At 30.8% G+C, this 21,469-nt stretch overlaps 1 non-coding gene across 1 annotated transcript; it reads left to right on the top strand.

Moving 5' to 3' along the window:
* Positions 1 to 7,158: 7,158 nt before the first annotated feature.
* Positions 7,159 to 7,232, top strand: TRNAN-GUU. The gene has a single exon. It is a non-coding gene; the product is annotated as a tRNA-Asn (tRNA).
* The last annotated feature ends 14,237 nt before the right edge of the window (positions 7,233 to 21,469 follow it).

Here is a 21,469-nt window from a genome sequence, read left to right as displayed (position 1 = left end):
CACAGACAATATTCATGTTTGTGGCTGAGATGATGGCGGCTGAGATGATGATGCTCTTGCAGCTCTTGCAGTAGAGGGTGCAGGCATTACTAATTTGCATGTTGCCCTGTTGTGACCCTGACCACCACATGAGCTACATCTTCTCGGCACCTTACGAATTTCACCTTGGGATGACCTACGCTTTGTTTGAGGACGCCCTTTCTTAACCTTAACAGGTGGTTTAAGGCACACTCGTTGCTTGATATGTTCTGGAATATCCCAATACTCTTCATGACAAACTGGATATATTGTTTCCGCGTAAGCATTGACCCACATTTCACTTGAGTAATACCTGAAACATAACAATTGAACATGTGAGAAATAAAGTTAGTTAGATAAATTCAATAGCAAATAATCTAAAGTAAACCTTGAGCAGAACTCATAGGCATCCAATCTATAGGTACGTGAAGCAGCCAGGGCATGAGTGCAAGGAAGACCAGATACATCAAATACCCTACAACTACAACTCATTCCTCTCAAGTCAACTTTATAATCAGATTCACCGTCATGGACATAAAACTCGAAACGGTTAAGTGGATGAACGTTATATAATCTGGCCTTCTCAGCTTGATCACGTAAGAACTTTTCATAATAAAAAGATAAACGTTCATTGTGATTGGAAGCTTTTTCTCTTCGACTGTTAAACCAATCTTGTAATGTGAATCTTAAATAATCAGCTAAGATTGATATGGGATACTTTCTAGCTTCCCTACTTTGACTATTGAAGCTCTCAGCGTAATTACTTGTCATTTGATTGTATCGTTTACCCGGAAAAAATGCACGACTCCATCTCTCAAACCCAATATCTGCCAAATACATAGCAATACGAGGGTCCTTAGCATTGATCTTGTCAAAATGCTGATTAAACTTCAAGATTGTGTATGCTTGAGAAGCCAAACCAAACTCGGCGTGGCAGTGATCGGTTTTGAATTTGGCCATAATATTCATCTTGATATGATATGTGCACGCACCGTGGTCAGCTTCTGGAAAAACAGCACACAAGGCATTGGCGATGCTTGGGTGTCTATCAGATACAAACACGAGATCATCAACCAATCCAATTGCATCTCTAAGTTTTTGCATGAAATAAGTCCAGGAGTTGTTATTTTCAGAATCAACAACGCCGAATGCAACAGGATAGAGTTGTTCATTCGCATCTAATGCTATCGCCACCAATAGCTGACCTCCAACCTTGTGCTTAAGAAAACTGGCATCGACGCACAATACTGGACGACAACAGTTTTTGAAACCCCTAATTGAGCAGCCTAAGGACATGAACATATACCTGAAATGACCGTGCTCATCCGTCTGGATGTCTGTTATGGTACCCGGATTGTTCTTCTCCAACATGTACAGGTATGATGGCAATTTACCGTAAGAATCTTCTACAGTTCCTCGCACCGCCATTAGGGCCTTTTCTCTAGACCGCCAAGCCTTATTATAAGACAAATTTATTCCATAAGTAGTCTGTATGTCTTCCATTATTTTCTTGGGCATGTGGTCATGGTGATGGTCCATGTACTTGCTCTTCATGCATTCCCCAAACACCCATGCTGGTGATGGCCTTTGATTCTCTTGCCTTGTCACAATTGAACAGGTATGATCTTTTACGAATTTACGAATCTCAAACATTTCCGAGGAATTTACTCTGACAGCACGCAGTCTCCACTTGCAATTCTTATCCAAACATTTCACAACCCAAAGTTCTTTTTTTGACTTCAACACTTTGAATTCAAAATGATTAGTCATGGCATATTTATATAACCTCAGCTGAAGTTCTTTTTTATTCTCAAACAAAGAACTGACTTCCAATCCGATTCCGGTACTTACTGCCTCATGTAAAGGATTTTCACTACTTGGTATGTTACTAGCAACCCATTCACTGCAGCTTGGTTGAGTACGAACAACAACATTGTTTTGTTGTGTACTAGGAACCCAAGAACCGCTTGGATTTGGATTGGTACTAGGAACCCAATCAGAACTACTAGGTTGGGTAATAGGAACCCAATCATCATCAGCATCATCCCCCACATTCAGACGCAAATGTTCATCTTCAATGTCATTTTCAAAGAAAACCTCACGCTGCATCGGGAAGACGTCGGGGTCATCAATTTCTGGAACAGCTACACTTTCTTGAGTTGGTAGTGACTTCTCTACTAAGGATACACACAATGGAGTGCGGTTGTGGACTGAAACTGCTTCATGTAAAAGAACTCCACATCCACATCTTTTTTTATATCAGTTATATAAGAAAATTTGGCAATCATGCCAGGAGCATTATACTTGGCTTGAAGCAATAAATCATATCTAGATTTGTCAACATCGGTAGCAGAATAAATTTGATCAACTAATTGGGCATAAGTAGAATTTTGGGGAACAATCATACCGCTGTTTGACTTTGCAGAAAAATGAGTAAGATCGTCCGTAGTTTTCCACTCTCCATCAAAGTAAAGAAGTACAGGTACTTGAGCTGCAATTGAAAACAGTTCAACAACATCACAAGAATTGAAAACAGTTCAACAACATTACCATAACCGAGGAGAGTTTGCTCGTAGAGTTTCAGGAAATCCAATGCCGCAACTTTTTACCATAAGTTTGCTTCAATGAATCTAATGGGATAAGAGCTCCCTATCCAATAGGTCCATTGAAGCAAACTTGTGGTTAATTCTTGGAACATTGTATCTCCACGAAACATACCAGTAAACTCTACCTCAATACTAGAATAACAAGATAGTATTGAGTGAAATCAGCTACACTATACCAGCATGCAAACCCTAAACCTTAATACTAGAATAACAAGATAACTCAAGAACTGTGGAACTTAAACAAAAAGGTCTTGTAACTATAATAACTGTGGAACTTAAACAACGTACTGATAAACAAATTCCAAGACAATAACTCAATAAGACTTTCTATGCACTAAAACAAAGCTAATACCCAAATCAAGGCATCGTTTGAGGAAGGGTTATTTAGATTTAATCAAATCATTTCAATCATCCACAAATTACCCTTACTTTATTTGAATAGCATTTTAAATATTAAATAAACATACCCATTTTGAGAACGAAGAGTAGTGGGTAAGCTGCTGCTGCTAGTGGTCGAGTTCTTCAGGGTATCGTGGTGTCGTCGTAGTCGTCCGCTGCTGCTGCTCGTGGTCGAGTTCTTCAGGGGAGGGTCGAGTCGGAGTGGCGAAAGCGAGAGAAGAGAGAAGGGGAAATTAAGGATTCGTGGTTTTGTTATAAATTAGGGCACAAAATTAATATATACGATGAAAGACGTGAATTGTTATTCACGTGTTTCATCTAAAACACGTGAATATACTCACGCGTTTTAATGTGAAATGCATTCACGTGTTTCATCTAAAACACGTGAATAAACTCACGCGTTTTAATGTGAAATGCATTCACGCGTTTCATCTAAAACGCGTGAGTTTATTCACGCGTTTTAGATGAAACACGTGAATAGCAACATTGTTCCTTGTTCCTTGTTGTTTGAGTTATGTGGCGAATATGCGTGAATAACAACATTGTTCCTTGTTGTTTGAGTTATGTGGCGAATAACAACATTGTTCCTTGTTGTTTGATTATACACAATACGCGTGAGTTATGAGGATAAGTTATGATATTGTTAACATAGGTAAATCGCGTACATTTAAAAACGCGAATTACGAATCACGCGTTTCATCTAAATCGCGGTGATGAACTCACGCGATTTAGATTAAATCGCGTGATTGATAATTCGCGTCTTTGAGCGTAAGAAATGGCGCCGAAGGGGTATTTCCGACATTTCGCAGGGCAAAAGGGCCCTTTTTGCCAACTTTAGTAGGCGGGGGCCCTTTTTGGAATTTCCCCTGTTATGGGGGCCATTTCATCAAATTTCCCAAGCTTATGAACTCATACTAGCTCAAAGAGAAGACAGTATAAATAAAGTTCTTACCCTTTATTTAAAAGAAATCTTAATATCTCTAGAATATTTAAAATATTATATTAATGTTTAGGTACAAAATTGTTTCCAAATATTGCTCTCTTTTAGAGTGCGATGTCTCAATATTCATTGTATCTCAACTAGGAACATCTTTTTGTATCTATAAATTTATTAGCAGTTTTTCAGAAGTATATTGCACACGTGTTTATGAATGAACCTATAAACATATTTTTGTTTGTGATGATGATACAAAGCATAAACTCTTTATTTTTTTTATGTTAGATTCTCTTTTCATTACTAAACATGAATTGATAATTTTATAACTGACAACTTTTCATTTCAGTTACTTAGATTCAGAAACATGTTTGGTAGTTTATAACAAAATGGATCATCTAGAAGTACATAAAAAATGGGTATCATTCAAAGAAATTTTGAAGGACATGGTATTAAATGTTTTTGTATGAGTGTTGTAATGGGAAATGGTACCCTAAAAGTGATATATGCAGCTTTTAAACTCATATTGGCTCAAAGAGAAACAATATAAATCAAGGTCTTACATTTTTTTAAAAGAAATCTTAATGTCTCTAGAATATTTGAAGTATCATATTAATGTTTAGATACAAATTTGTTTTCAAATATTACTCTCTTTCAGAGTGGGAGGTTTCTATTTTCATTGTATCTCAGCCAAATACATCTTTTTATATCCATACATTTATTAACGTTTTTTCATAAGTATAATGCAAAAGTGTTTATGAATGAACCTATAAACATATTTTTGGTTGTGATGATGATACAAAACATAAACCCTTTATTTTTTATGTTGGATTCTCTTTTCATTACTAAACTTGAATTGATAATTGTATAACTGACCATTTTTCATTACAGTTGCATAGATTTAAAAAGAAGATTTTGATACAAAAGAGAAAGGTATTAGGGTTAAATATAGTGACGAGAATAAAGTGACAGTTATAATGTAGTTAATTGTAAATAGCGTGTTATGAAATGATTTTAGTTGTATCAGATTTCAACACGTATTGGAAGTACGTGGAGTATATAAGTCTCTGTCTAAATTTTGGTGTAAAGGAGGTGACACCGTTTTTGTTGGAGAGGTTAAATTTAGGTTTTTCTTCTTCCAACGATTTTGTATCTTCTTAATGATTGAGTTATGAAAACACATTTTAGAGATGAAGATGACATGGAACTCTAATGGACGATCTGGACCAGATGGCCTAAATGGAATTAAAATCTTAACTTTCATCTACACAACATGTAAACATAACTGATCACTTTTTATTACAATTACATAGATTTAAAAAGAAGATTTCAGCACATCTAAGAAGCAGGTGGGTATATAAGTCTTTGTCTAAACTTGGTGTAAAGGAGGGTTATACCGTTTTTGTTGAAGAGGTTAAATTTAGCTTATTCCAACAATTTAGTATCTCTTAATGATTATTATGAACACATTTTGCAGAACACCACTAAATTTACATTAAAAAATTTCATTCTTTAACATTAAAAAGAACAAAACTTATAAAATTAATAAAGAAATTAAAATAGTGTAAGTTTATGTTTATATTTATATAAGAATATTTAGTTCATATAAATTCGTTTATAAAAAATTAAAATAGTGTAAGTTCATATGTATATATATTTTCTTTTAATATAAATATATATTATTTTATTATTAATTTTATATAAATATTTTCTTTCATTATATATAAATATATTGAATTAAATATCATATAAAAATTCCATTTATATTTTTTCCAGTACAACAACGTAGGTATTTTACTAGTTGTACTAATATATTTAGACACAACTTTTATCATTTGGTCATTTTTAATAAGTTTGGACCATTCATCTATATTTCTAACATTTATTTTTTATTATTGGTTAGGCTTGTAATTGCTTATGTTTTTAATTATATACAAGTATCAAAATAAATTAATATTGCTGTTTAATTTTTATTGTCATTTTCTTTAGTTACAAGATTTTTATTATATATATATATATATATATATATATATATATATATATATATATATATTCTCAAAAAGTTAAATAGACATTATTTCTTGGACCTAATGTTATGTTTTGTTCTATGCGGAATTTTATTTATCCGAATTAAAATTTTCATCTTAGGTTTTGTGATTCGAATAATACTCTCAATCTTCAATTGATCGGTTATTGTTCACACCATCCGACTGTATTGGTAATATTTTCTCGAGTTTTTATCCATCCCTTTTTAGATACAAATGAAACAAGATTATCGGATATGAATTTTTGTTTTTATATTTTAATAATGAGTTATTTGATTTAATCTTTTACATGAAGATTCTCCTACAATTATTCTCATATTATTTGAACATGTTTCTTACTATTTTGATAATATATGTAGATGATTAATTATTCTTTGGAAGATATTTTCGCGTTATTTATCAGTCTCGACTAAGGATTTCAAGCTCATAATATTTAATGCGAGATGGATTTCTTAGGATCTTGGAAATAAACATGTTCAGAAAATGAAACAATGGAGATGTTATTTTATTAAGATCTTTTTAATATATAAACTTAACACAGCCTAACTTAATTGAATAGAACATTTCCAAAGTTTTATCATATAAATGTTGGTACATTCAAATATGTGACAATAAATAGTATTTAGTTAGTATTCAAAATATGATATATTCTTACATTTTGTGGTATTTTTGACATACACATCATGTTATAAAGATTCATCCTTCTACTCATCTCACATATTACCGATAGCTTACTTAAGAGCAGATTCACATGCAGTAGTATTCTCTCTTGGATTCTAAGAACAATATAACATGAGATTTGAGTATTTACCCGTAGTTTATATTATAACTAGGATATAACATGTATTGATTTCTTTTATGTGAATTTTGTGTTCTTGTTAATATAGTGATTTTGACTTTAGAAACTAATTAAAAAATATTTGAATTTGGTTTTAGAAAAAGTAATTTCAAAGGTTTCTTCATATATATACAATATATTTAACAAAATATTTGGTCTTCACTCATGTTGATTCTCTATTTATCGTAACAAATTTACTATTATTTTATTGACTTTTTCAATTGTTTAAGACGAGTCTAAGACACCAAACAAATTCAAAGTTATTTAATTAATCAAATATCAATTTAATGATTTTCAATTTTAAAATAACAAGCAAAAGCTGGAATAGCTCAGTTGGTTAGAGCGTGTGGCTGTTAACCACAAGGTCGGAGGTTCAAGCCCTCCTTCTAGCGATTTACTCCTTTTTTGTTTCGTTAGATTATGATCTAGAATTTTATCTACTATGAACAGATATAAAAATTAGCATTGACTAGAATTTTATCTACTATGAACAGATATAAAAATTAGCATTGACGATTAATAACCTTTTTTGTTTCGTTAGATTATGATCTAGAATTTTATCTACTATGAACAGATATAAAAATTTTTATATCTGTTAACCACAAGGTCGGAGGTTCAAGCCCTCCTTCTAGCGATTTACTCCTTTTTTGTTTCGTTAGATTATGATCTAGAATTTTATCTACTATGAACAGATATAAAAATTAGCATTGACTAGAATTTTATCTACTATGAACAGATATAAAAATTAGCATTGACGATTAATAACCTTTTTTGTTTCGTTAGATTATGATCTAGAATTTATCTACTATGAACAGATATAAAAATTAGCATTGACTAGAATTTTATCTACTATGAACAGATATAAAAATTAGCATTGACGATTAATAAAGATGGAACTTATGGACCGAGAACCTCAGTATGGTGAATGTTCATGTCTCGTTGCATGGCTCAAGAGGGCTTCGAGCGAGCAACTTTATCTGAGAAATGGCTGGGACACAAGGGTCCTAGTACTATCTAGGTGTGAAAGACCCCAAAGGTAATTGCAATGAGCAGAAATTTGACTCACCGACCTAAACGACGAGCAAACACTCAAACGTAAGAGCAAGGGATAATTCAAATTGGTTTGTCAACCATGTTTTCCCTCCCTAAAAACAACTCGCCAAATGCACTAATTTGGATGGGGGAAACACATTAATGAGTAATTTGCTCTATAAATTTATATATATATATATAATAATAATGCTTAATTTTTAAATTATTCGGATTGTCGTGTCGAGAGTTATGGTTAATTTGGATATATATGTGAGAGTAAATTAAAAATGCTATCACATTTTAATTGTAATTTATTTTTTCTCGGTTATATATTACTCGTGCATAACGAAGAGCAAACACTCAAACGTAAGAACAAGGGATAATTCAAAGTGGTTTGTCAACCATGCTTTCTCTCCCTAAAAACAACTCACCAAATGCACTAATTTGGGTTGGGGAAACACATTAATGTGTAATTTGCTCTATAAATATATATATATATAATAATGCTTAATTTTCAAAGTATCCGGATTGTCGTGTCGAGAGTTATGGTTAATTTATATATATATTTGTGAGAGTATATTAAAAATACTATCACATTTTAACTATAATTTATTTTTTCTCGGTTATATCATTACTTGTGCAAATACACAAACTACATACTAGTTATACATAATATATTAACCTTTTTTTTATATCTTTTTCAACATTATATATAGTATACTTTTATTATATATAATATATTAACATTTTTTTTTTATCTTTTTCAATATTATATATATTATACTAATTATTATATCCCTAATATTTATTTTATTATATATAATGAATTAACATTTTTTTTTATATTTTTCAATGTTATATATAATATATACTTTTATTATATATAATATATTAACATGTGTTTTATCTCTTTTAATATTATATATAATATATTCATTGTTAACTTCCTAATATTTACTTTTATTATATATACTATATTAATGTTTTTTATCTCTTTTAATATTATATATAATATATTAGTTATTATATCCCTAATATTTATTTTTCTTATATATAATATATTAACATTTATTTATCTCTTTGATTATTATTTATAATATACTTTTATTATATATATAATATATTAACCTTTTTTTTTTTTTATCTTTTTCAATATTATATATAATATATATTAATTAATATATCTCTAATATTGTTTGTCGACTTTTTTTTTTATCATCAATCAATCATATTTTAAAATTGAAAATCAGTATTTTTTTATATTTATTCAATCCTAATACGTGAAGAAAGCATAAATAAAAATATGAAGAAGACTCACTTACCGATGTTAACCAACAAAATAGTTGTTTCCTTCTTTTCTTTGTCGCTAGATTTACTTACAATTAAAAGAAATCTAAATTATTTAAAAGAAAAAACAATAAATATAAAAGAAGTTAAAATAAATTTTAATTACCTGTAGGTTTTTGTGAATTAATGAAATATGAAGACTGAAGAAAGAGGATGAAAAAGAAGATATGAAGAGTAAAAGAAAATGTTAAAACTGAATAAATAGAGATAAAAATTAAAAAAGAAAAGATAAAAGTGATTGAAGAAGAAGAAAAATTAAAGAAGAAGAGATAAGAGTGATTGAAAGAATGCAATGATATTTGAAGGTGACGAATATGATAGTGGGGTCTTGATATCATATCCCAAGGTAAGAGGTTCAAGCCTTCCTTCTAGCAGTTTACTTCTTTTTTGTTTCGTTAGATTGTGATATGGGATATAGGTTCAAGTCCTCCTTCTGGCATTTTACTTCTTTTTTGTTTTGTTAAATTGTGATCTAGTATTTTAGATCATCAAATTATATCTACTATGAAATGATATGAGAATTAGAATTGGCGATTAATAGAGAGGGTTATTTTATCTATTTTCAACATTACTATAACTCGATTCTCATTAAGAATGCAATGCTATTTGGTGTTGATAGCCTATCCCAAAATCGGAGGTTCAAGCCCTCCTTCTATTGTTTTATTTCTTTTTTGTTTGGTTAGATTGTGATCTAGGATTTTAGATAATCGAATTATACCTACTATGAAATAATATGAGAATTAGTATTAAAGATTAATTGAGAGGGTTATTCTTGTGAGAATTTTAAACTAATTCATAAATTTTATTAATGAATGAAAATAAGAATTTAGGTAGATAAAATCAAATGAAATTCAAATAAAATTCACACAAAATTAAAACGTGAATTAAAGGATAGAATTTGATCAAAATGTATAATTTGAATTAATTAATTTAAATTTATTAATTATGTAATTAACATTTAATGGTTTGAAGAACAATTATCAAATTAAATAAATTTTATTTTGTTAATTGTCATTGTAACCTTCAAGAGATTATTGCTATCAATTTATTAATAATTAAAAAAATCATGTAACATGTCCTTTCTAATGAAGAGAAAATGCAAAGGGCAATGAAGATACAATCAATGTCAGCCGTTGGATCAAAGATTCATAGATGATTTTATTTTTATGAAAGTTTATCTCTTTAACAATATAAAACCCTTCATCTCTAATCTCAAAAAAACATATTATCTTATCCTTTCACCCCTTATTTTGTGTGTGATCTTCGCGTTTTTTGCTCGACATTTTTCGTTGAAACTCGGTGATAGTTCAGGTAAGTTGGTCAAGTTCGATGTGTAGTGATTCTATTGCAGAATCAGTACTAGATTCCTTGTACCCAGGGAGACTTCTATCTACGATAAGCTCCAACACAAACATGAGACGATGAAAATGTTTTAAAGAAATGTGCTAAGCTCATGTCTCGAATCAACCATTTATTCAGTGATATTGTTCTTCATATATATTGTATTTAATTATTTTATTTGTAACATCATATGTATATATATATATTTTGTGTAACTTAAAGACAAGATATCTAACAATATTAAAACAGTCTCAATTTCGCGTGCTTTGCTATTTTGTAGCTTATGCCGTAAAAAATCCTTGTTTTGTATGTTTAAAAAAAGAGTTGAGTTAAAAAAGAAAATATGAAGAATACGTTTTCTCTAAAAAGAAGACAGAATATCATAAACAGTGATAGAACAATGAAAGGGCCTATTGGCATATTGATTTAAAGTTTGGATGCAAGGGTGTGTGGCGGAAGGCAGGTCTCCTATTGGAATCTTGTTCATTAAATAATTTCTTTTGTAGAAATATGACGTGATAAAATAGATTTAGTCATATTGGAACCATTTTAATATCTCGTGAAAGAAATTATGAGATGAATGGGTAGTCAATAATTTATTTATAGAAATCGGACTCAAAATGATTTTAGTCATTGATATTAGAGATGAATGGGGTAGTCAATAATTTTTTAATAAAAATCAGAATCCTTAAAATGACTTTAGTCATTGATGTGAAACTATTATAATTTCTTTTGTAGCAATTATGAGATGAATGAATGAGGGTTCGATAACGATTTCTTATTTAGAAATCTGATTTGTCAAAATGACATTAATCATTATTATTAAAATCATTATAATTTCTTATGTAGAAATTATGAAACGAATTGGGGATCCTAACGATTTCTTATGTAAAAAATTAATTTGTCAAAATGATGTTGTCATTAATATTTTGAAGTATTTTAATTTCTTCTATATAAATTATGTGATTAATGATTAGATGACAAAGTATGAAGACCATTTGTATAAAGATATTATAAAAAAAATATTTGTGTTAGAACTTATTCTCATCATGTATTTAAAGAGACACAACTATGTTAGTTGAATTTGTCTTTGTAAGAGTTATCGCGGTGAGAATAATCTATCTAGATTTATTTTGAGCTTGCATAGTCGTTGCACATCGATTATTGTTCAAAACATTGGAATGTAAATGCTTCAATTAAGACCATGCAATACATTTGTAGTTATATTTTATTAGATTATGTTTCTAAGTGTTCATTTATATATATCATGCATATTAGCTAATAATATGATGATTCATGTTTATTCATAATGAGTATGATTATCTAGCATTTTCTATACATATATGAATACAAATCTATTGTATACCTATTTTATTTTAATAGATAATTTTGAAATTTGTCACAAAATTATGTATCTTTTGGTTGAGAAATATTTTTTTATAGAAAGTTAAAGGTCATTTAATTAATTAAGAACAAATAATTGATGACATAAATAATTATTCATAATAATTAGTTAGTTTTATATTTGATTATGGATAAATTGTCAATATTCTAATTAATTGTAATAATTAATATTATGATTAATTATTATGTATTTTATAAAAGTATTTTTAATAATATATGAAAATATATATATATATATATATATATATGTTAAATAATGTATGACATATTATTTATTCGATTATGTTTCTAAGTTATTGACTATATATGTGGATATAGTTGTTCTTGTCGTGTATATATTTATTGTTGGAGGTAATTAAGTTAAAAATAAAGAGTATAAGAAAATTCATATTAGTCAATATAGTGTTTGTGGCTATATATGTATATATATATATATATATATATATATTAATTTTGGTCTTATATATTATATTTGATATATATTGTTTAATTCCATCATAATTAATTACTTAATTTTGATGTTTTTGAAATCAAATAATTATAAGAAAAAAGTTTTGTTTGATTTGAGAAATGATGTTGCAAATATGCTGATATTTTGAGATACAAATGTGCAACTAGAAATAAATGTTTAAACGGCTTCGATTAAAGATATTTGAAACATTATGATTTACTTTGTAGAAATCATGTGATATGATGAATATTTATTTGATTAAATATTCTAAATTTTTTTATAGAAATTAAGTGTTGAAATAAATATTTTAATTTCTTATGTAGAGGTTATGTAAAGAATGATTTAAATGAATAATCATTCTTATCCCTTGAATATAAATTATGCATGAATGATTTATAAATTTAAATATTCACAGTAGTAGTTATCTTATTTATTGAATAATAAATATAAAAAAATTACAATCCCTTGATTAGAAAATCATTGATTTAATTCACACATATGTGTGATTTAAAAGGATATCGACAAGAATGTTGGAGTAAATTCTTTTTATTGATATTAACTCAAAAATTATTTTGTATATTTTGATAAATAAAAAAATAATTTATTGTTAGAAAAATATGTTCTCTAAAAAATATAAAGTTGTGTAACATTAAAAAAAGAAATAAAATAACAACAAAATATCTTGTTTATATTTGCTGAGTTATTTCTCAAATCGATATTTCAAATTTGAGGAGTTTGAAATCAAGAAACATGTCATTTCTTTGAATTTTTTTTTATGAAAATTTGAATAGCCAATGTCTTCAAAATAATTTTATGAAATAGATGAAAAAGAAAGTTTACGAAGTCTTTGCATGACTTATAACAAATTTTATAATAATGATATGAAAATTTGATCATACTTTGGTTAAAAATGAATGTGACTGTAAACACTAAAAATCTATACTCCAATTTGTAATATTAAAAAAATATTTTTAATTATTTTAAATAAATAAGATTAAAATAATTAACCCCATGGCTAAAAATTTATTAAAACAATTAATTATCATTAGTTATTGTGCTAATTAATCAAATTAATTAAGAGTAAAGGCCAAAATAAAAAAATAAAATTATTTGGGATAAATGATGTAGTCATAATGTTTCAAAATAATTTTAGAAAAATTAAAGGACACAAGTAAATAATTTAAATGATTTGTTGTATCTATTTCATTTATAGAGAATTATTTATTTAAATCCTAAAACTATATAAAAAAGAACTTTATAAAATATTTGTCATATTTAGTTTAATATTTTGTGTATTTGAAAAGATCAAAATTAAAGTTAAAGAGAAAAAGAAAAATCAATTTCAAACAAACCTTTAAGGTTTTAAAATAAAAATAAAATCATGATGCTGTGTGGCCGAAACTAAGAGAATCGGCTGTAATACACGCCAGGACTATCGGATCAACGTTAGATTTTCATCCCGCGCATAGGAGAAGGCCGCATAGCCAGTTGTAGCCAAAGCAACAGGCGCCCGGGCCGCAACGGAACGACTAACGCCCTGTTAGCCAGGACACTAATGGAACACCAACATTTGATGGAACGCCAACGGAGCGCCAAAGGAACGCTGGAAAGCGCGCCACCTTCGTTTTCATCGCGACCGCCGAATAGATAGACATGAAGATCCGTCGATGATCTTCTCAACTTGGAACTCTACTGTTAGTCAACAAAAACGTCTAATTCAAAGCCTAGAATGATCACCATAGGATGGTTATTATTCTCCCCTACAAAAATAGGGATGAATCACCCAACTCCGGCCACCTGACCAAAGAATAGCGAAAATGTTATTAATGGGTTTTGGCTGATTCAAGCCACTAGAAGCTTCAACCGACCTTGGGACAGTATAAATACCTCCCCTGAAGTCATTTCGAAGCCAACCTACCAATATAGAAGCCTCAAATCGAACAAAATCAAAATCTGCCATTAAAGCTTCAAAACTTCAAATTTTTCGAATTTTCTGTTTAAGGCCTTCAAGTTTAGATCGGTGCATCTAGAAAGTTTTCCTAAGGATCAAGGAGTATTATCTAATCCTTGGTAAGGTTATAGTCAATCTTTAATTCATATTTATAGTTTGGATTAAAAATTTATATATTTCAAATTGCATAAGCATGCATGCTTTCTGTTTATGGTGTTTTATAGTTGAGAATTCATCCCTAGATGATTTATAAACTACCTAGATAGGATAGAACCGATCAAACGATCTAAATAAAAAAAACCCAAATTTGAATTTCAAAAATCTAAAAAATGGGTTTGCTGTTCTTGGGTTAATTCGATCGAATCACAACCTATAAAACTTCCCAACATGATTGTAACATTGTTGGGAAACTATTTGGATAATGTTTAATCCATCCCAATCATGTTTAATCAAAATCAAAAATTTCAAAATTAATGAAAATTTTGAGTTCTTGATTTGTTCAAAACGAACAGTTAGTGTTCTTGTTTTGGTACCAATTAAGTATATGTAGTATAAGAAAGTTATTGGATTGTTCCTTTCACTTTAAAACAACCTTAAAATAAAAAACTCGAATTTTGATTAAAAACTATTTTGAAAAAATTAATCATCATCTAGGTCGAATCATACCGAGAGATCTAAACTTAGGACCGAGAATCACAGAACCGGGACCGAGAGCTCCCAAATCTAGGACCAAGGAATATAGCTTAGGGCTAGCCCAGACCGAGAGGTTTATACACCGAGAAACCTAGCCTTAGGCTAGTCTAGGAACGATAGGTTTTTACACCTAGACCGGTAAGTTCAGCTAAGGACCGAGAGTCCTTAGCACCTCGACCGAGAGACTCCAATACTTAGACCGAGATCTCTCGAGCCTAGAGCGAGAGTCTTTGGACCCCGACCGATAATACCGGACCCAAGTCTTAGAGATCCAGTCCTAAGGTTTGTTTGGTTCCACTTTTCAAAATCTAAAATTATTATGTGATTTTGGGATACCAAATCATTTTCTAAATATCCCGAAAAATTAGGAAATTTGTTTTAAATATTTTTGGGATATTTCCAAAAAATAAATTGAATAAGGGCTTGTTTGGTGTTTATTTTTAAGCCCTAATTCCTTTAAAAATGACTAATATTCTTTAGTTATTTTCACCCTAGTTATCATACGCAAGAGGTACCAGCATTTAAATATTGATGTTTCAATATTTTAAATAACGTTAAATCTAGAAGCATGACAAGACAAGAAGAATAACTTGTTAAAATTCAAAGGTTGTATAACCAATTTTCAAAAAGTCAACTTTATAAATAGAGATCGTTTTTAAAACGGGTACGGTGGATGAAGCGTGAAATCCCTTTCTTAAGTATCACTAAACTTCGAACCAAAAAATAAATAAATAAATAAATTTCGAATCAAATAAAACTCTGGTGGAAAATACGTTTATACACGTACATCTTTTTATTGTTTTTTTCTAAAATTAATTGGCAACCATGTCTTTAAATAAATAATATTTTCTTAAATTAATCATGTTTAATTAATTTAAATCGGATTTCTTAAAAAAATAATAAATCCCTAGATTATTAAAATTTGAATAAAATTAATTATTTTTATATAATTAATTTTAAATGTTGTCGGGTACTATCAAAATCTTTTAAAAATAATATTTTTTTTAAAAGATGCCTTACACGCAAACCAAGATTAAAACCATCGAACCTCGAGCCACTCCAGACCCGTATTACCAAGGGTCCATCAACACGTGCTAAGCTACATAATTCTTAGGGTTAAAATGACAAATATATATCATAAAGACAATGAAAATTATTTCATTACGTGTCTTTTGTACGATATTTCATCATTAAAAATTACGATAAAAATGATTAAATCCACTAATGATGTGAATTGTACTACACAAAATATCATGTTATTTTCAAATAATATATTGATATTATTAAATGAAAGACTTTACGTTTACAAGTGAATATGTTCACACTTGGAAGTATAATCTACTTATGTAAATCTTCTAAGAAAATTATGATTGATAGATTAAACGTTATAATCTATATTTTTGACTTACGTCGAAAAATATAACATTTCTATGAGAAATATGTAATCGTTTACATGAAGGCAGAATAGTTCAACGACATTTTTTCTATTAGTTTCATTAAAAAAATGTTTAAATGGTAAGCATGTGTGAGTGACTATGCTTCTTATAAAAAGATTTCCAAAATAATCTAAGAATGTGCCAACGAAAATTTCTAATTATGTGATAATAATATGAAATTGGACAAGCTTAGAGTCAATGATAAGTGTTAGATTTAAGTTAAATAAATAAAAGGGAAAATTAATTAATTAAGAAATAATTAATTAAAGAAAAATGTTTTAATTGAGTAAAATAAATTTAGGTGAATAAGTTTAAATCAATATGACATAGTTTTAATGATGTGTTCATGAACAAAACTAAGTTGTGTAAATTATCTATGCATAGGTACAACTAAAGAAGTACGAGAAGACGTCTTACTTTAACAGACATGTTGGTCTGAAGTGCGCGAGCAGACATCTCACTTCAACAGATGCTCTGGTTTGAAGAAGTGAGTGAGTAGACGTCTTACTTCAACAAACCCTCTAGTCTGAAGACGTGCGCGACCAGATGTATCACTTCAACAAATGCTCTGGTCTAAAGAAGTGCGCGAGTAAACGTCTCAGTTCAATAGATGCTCTAGTCTAAAGAAGTGCGCGAGTAGACGTCTCACTTCAATTAAGGATCTGGTCTAAAGAAGTGCGTGAGCAGATGTCTCATTTCAACAAACGCTCTGGTTTGAAGAAGTGCGCGAGTAGATGTCTCACTTCAACAGACGCTCTGGTCTAAAGAAGTGCGAGCAATCACCTTGCTTCAGCAACCGTCTGAAGATGCGCGAGCAGACGCCTTGCTTCAGCAACCATTTTAAGAAGAGTCCGTATATCTACTTAGCTCATCAGCATAGCAAATAACAATGTTCATTATCAGTCGCTTGTCAAGTCAACTTAATAAACCTAATTGCCAAGTACTCAATTATTCATCTAGCCCGCGTTGTACCTTCCAATACATCACGTTCAACTAAATATTCTGTAGTACAATCCGGTACGCCACAATCCAACGATTATATTCTTGTGTACGATCCCGTACACCTGGCGTACATCCATCAGAAAGATGACACGTATCCAAGAGATGAATTCGACCGTTGCTACACATCATTATAAAAGAGTAGTAGAGTACAATGACGAAACTCTCGATCCTGAACACTAGATCTCTACACGAATTACGAATTGCTAATCTCTGTATTTACTCTCTCTAAGATCACTTTGTAGTTCACTAAGTTACACTGAGCAATAATTTACTATTAAATAGAGTGATAGCTAGGAGTTCAGAAATAGGCAACTATTAAGTCATGTGTTCTGACTGGATTTGAGTAGTTGCTATACAAATCAAAGCCTTCTAGTGAAAATCTTTCTGAAAACAGAAGAAAGGGTGACGTAGGAGTTTTATCTCTGAACATTCATAAAATCTTGTGTTATTTTATTTCTGCATCTTCCGTCTTGCATCTTCCCCTTCAAATTTAGCAAGAATTTCCGTACTTGAATTTGTTGAAGAGCCTACGACAATTTGTGAATAATAGAAACATATTTTAATCTCTAACAAGATTAAAATCGAATTGAAAGTGATTATAAGCTCAACAATATTCAACCTCCCCCCTTCTATTGTTGCAGCCGATTCTAACAAGTGGTATTAGAGCCAGGTTTTCTATTCTCAAGCATTTCAGAAATCAAAACCATGTCTATCCTAAACAAAATCCCTATATTCTCGAAGGAAGATTATGATGATTAGAAGATAAAATGCAAGCTCATTTGGCCTCTCTAGATGATGACATGTGGTATGTCATCACAGATGGTCCAATGAAAATTATGAAGGTCAGCAAAGCCAGAACCTCAACCGATGGTGCAACTGTGATGAAGGAGAAACCAAGATCTGAGTGGACTACTGAAGAAAAGAGGAAGGTCAACCTTGATAATATGGCAAAAGACATTATGTACAAGACGTTGGACAAGAATATGTTTAGCAAGATCAAGTCATGCTCGACTTCCAAAGAAATTTGGGAGAAGCTGACTCAACTATGTGAGGGGAACGACCAAACGAAAGAAAACAAGCTGATGGTTGCCACACAGAAATTCAATAACATCAAGATGCGTCATGGAGAGAAAATAAATGAATTCGATGAAAGATTCAGTAGCATTTTTATTGAACTCTCCACTCTGGGAAAGACATATAGCAATAGAGAGGTTGTCATTAAAGTCATGAGAGCTCTTCTAAGAGAATGAGACATAAAGACGATGGCGATGAGGGAATCTAAAGACCTAAACAAAATGGAGCTGCATGACTTGTTCGCCGATTTGAAGGCTATGAGTTTCAAATAAACTCAAGGAATGAAGAGGAGCCATCCACATCCATCTCAACCAAGGCACTGGTGACTACTGAAGAGCCACCTACCGTGATAGTTGTAGAGTGAGCTGAGAAGATTAACAGTGATTCCATGGCACTCTTCGTCAAGAAGTTTGGCAAATTCATCAAGAATACTTTACTCTAACTCAAACTGTAATAATAACAATTATAAGAGTGATTCCAAGGCTAACTTGAAATGTTTTAACTATGACAAATTAGGACATTTTAAGGCTGATTGTAGAAAGCCAAAGAGGGATGATAAGAAGAATCATTATAAGAAGAACAAAAAGGATCAAAAGGCTCTCCTAGCTGAGGAAAGCAAAATTAAATGGACTGACAATGATTCTATCGACAGCTCATCAAGCGAGAATGATGATGAAGTTGGTAAATGCTTCATTGAAAATGCAGATTTAGAGGTATTTGAATTCTCCTCAGACGAGTTCACAAGAGATAACTTAACCACTACACTCAATGACATGGTCATTGACAACAAGAAGCTATTAGAATCTTTTAATGCATTAAATTTGAAAAACAAATTTGACAACACTTGTTCATCTCAAAATACTGAACAAGAAGTTTTGAAAATAACTAAGCTCTCATCTGAGATTGAGAAACTCAAGGAAACAATTAAAACTCTTTTTGTTGAAAACCAAAGACTAACCTATGTGATTAATTCTTCGACAAAATCTGGAGCATCTTTCAAACTGATAGTCTCTCAGCAAAGGCCTTCCGGATGTAAATCCTGTTTAGGATTTGATAATAGCTATTTAGATGAGTCCAACAAAAAGTTGAACCCAGTAAAAGAGGAAGGCCAACCTTGATAATATGGATAAAGACATTATGTATAAGACGTTGCATAAGAATATGTTTAAAAAGATCTAGTCATGCTCGACTGCCAAAGTAATTTGGGAGAAGCTGACTCAACTATGTGAGGGAAACGAAGAAACGAATGAAAATAACCTAATGGTTGCCACACAGAAATTCGATAGCATCAAGATGCGCCCTGGAGAGAAAATGTCTGAATTCGATGAAAGATTCAGTAGCATTATCATTGAACTCTTCACTTTGGGAAAGACATATAGCAATAGAGAAATTTCTATTAAAGTCATGAGAGCTCTTCCAAGAGAATAAATCAAAAAGATGATTGTGATGAGGTAATCTAAAGACCTCAACAAGATGGAGTTACATGACTTGTTCGTCGTTCTGAAAACCTATGAGTTTGAAATAAACTCAAGGAATGAAGAGGATCCATCCACATCCATCTCAACCAAGGCGATGGTGACTTCTGAAGAGCCACCTACTGTGACAGTTGTAAAGTCGGCAGAGAAGATTAACAGCGATTTCATGGCACTCTTCGTCAAGAAGTTTGGCAAATTTATGAAGAAGACTCACTCTAACTCAAACTGTAATAATAACAATTATATGAGTGATTCCAAGGCTAACTTGAAATGTTTTAACTGTGACATATTAGGACATTTCAAGGCTGATTGATAAAAGCCAAAGAGGGATGATAAGAAGAAAAAGAAGGATCAAAAGGCTCTCCTAGCTGAGAAAAGAAAAACTAAATGAACTGACAATGATTCTGACGACAACTCATCAAGCGAGAATGATAATGAAGTTGGTAAATGCTTCATGGCAGATGACGATTTTGAGGAATTTGACTTCTTCTCAAACGAGTTCACAAGAGATGACTTAACCACTACACTCAATGACATGGTCATTGAGTAAAAGAAGCTGCCAGAATCTTTAATTGAATTAAATTTGAAAAACAAATCTGACAGACCCTCTTTATCTCAAAATACTGAACAAGAAGTTTTGAAAATAACTGAGCTCTCATCTGAGAATGAGAAACTCAAGGAAACAATTAAAACTCTTTTTGCTGAAAACCAAAGACTAAACTATGTGATTAGTTCTTCTACAAAATCTGGAGCATCTTTCAAACTAATAGTCTTTCAGCAAAGGACTTCCATATATAAATCCGGTTTAAGATTTGATAACCTCTATTTAGATGAGTCCAATAAAAAGTTGAACCTAGTAAACGAGGAAGGCCAACCTCGATAATATGGTTAAAGACATTATGTACAAGACGTTGGATAAGAATATGTTAAGCAAGATTAAGTCATGCTCGACTGCCAAATAAATTTGGGAGAAACTGACTGAACTATGTGAAGGAAACGGCCAAACGAATGAAAATAAGTTGATGGTTGCCACACAAAAATTTGATAGCATCAAGATGCGTCTTGGGGAGAAAATGACTGAATTCGATGAAAGATTCAATAGCATTATCATTGAACTCTCCACTCTAGGAAAGACATATAGAAATAGAGAGGTTACCATTAAAGTCATGAGAGCTCTTCCAAGAGAATGAGACATAAAGACAATGGCGATGAGGGAATCTAAAGACCTCAACAAGATGGAGTTGCAAAACCTGTTCGCCGATCTGAAAATCGATGAGTTTCAAATAAAATCAAGGAATGAAGAGGAACCATCCACATCCATTTCAACCAAGGTGCTGGTGACTGCTGAAGAGCCACCTACCACGACAATTGTAAAGTCGATTGAGTAGATTAGAAGTGATTCTATGGCACTGTTCGTCAAGAA

Source organism: Impatiens glandulifera, chromosome 6 (assembly GCF_907164915.1).
Source record: "Impatiens glandulifera chromosome 6, dImpGla2.1, whole genome shotgun sequence".
NCBI classification, from domain to species: Eukaryota; Viridiplantae; Streptophyta; class Magnoliopsida; order Ericales; family Balsaminaceae; genus Impatiens; species Impatiens glandulifera.
The sequence above is the reverse complement of the archived record's forward strand: the minus strand, read 5'-3'. Positions and strand labels throughout refer to the sequence as shown.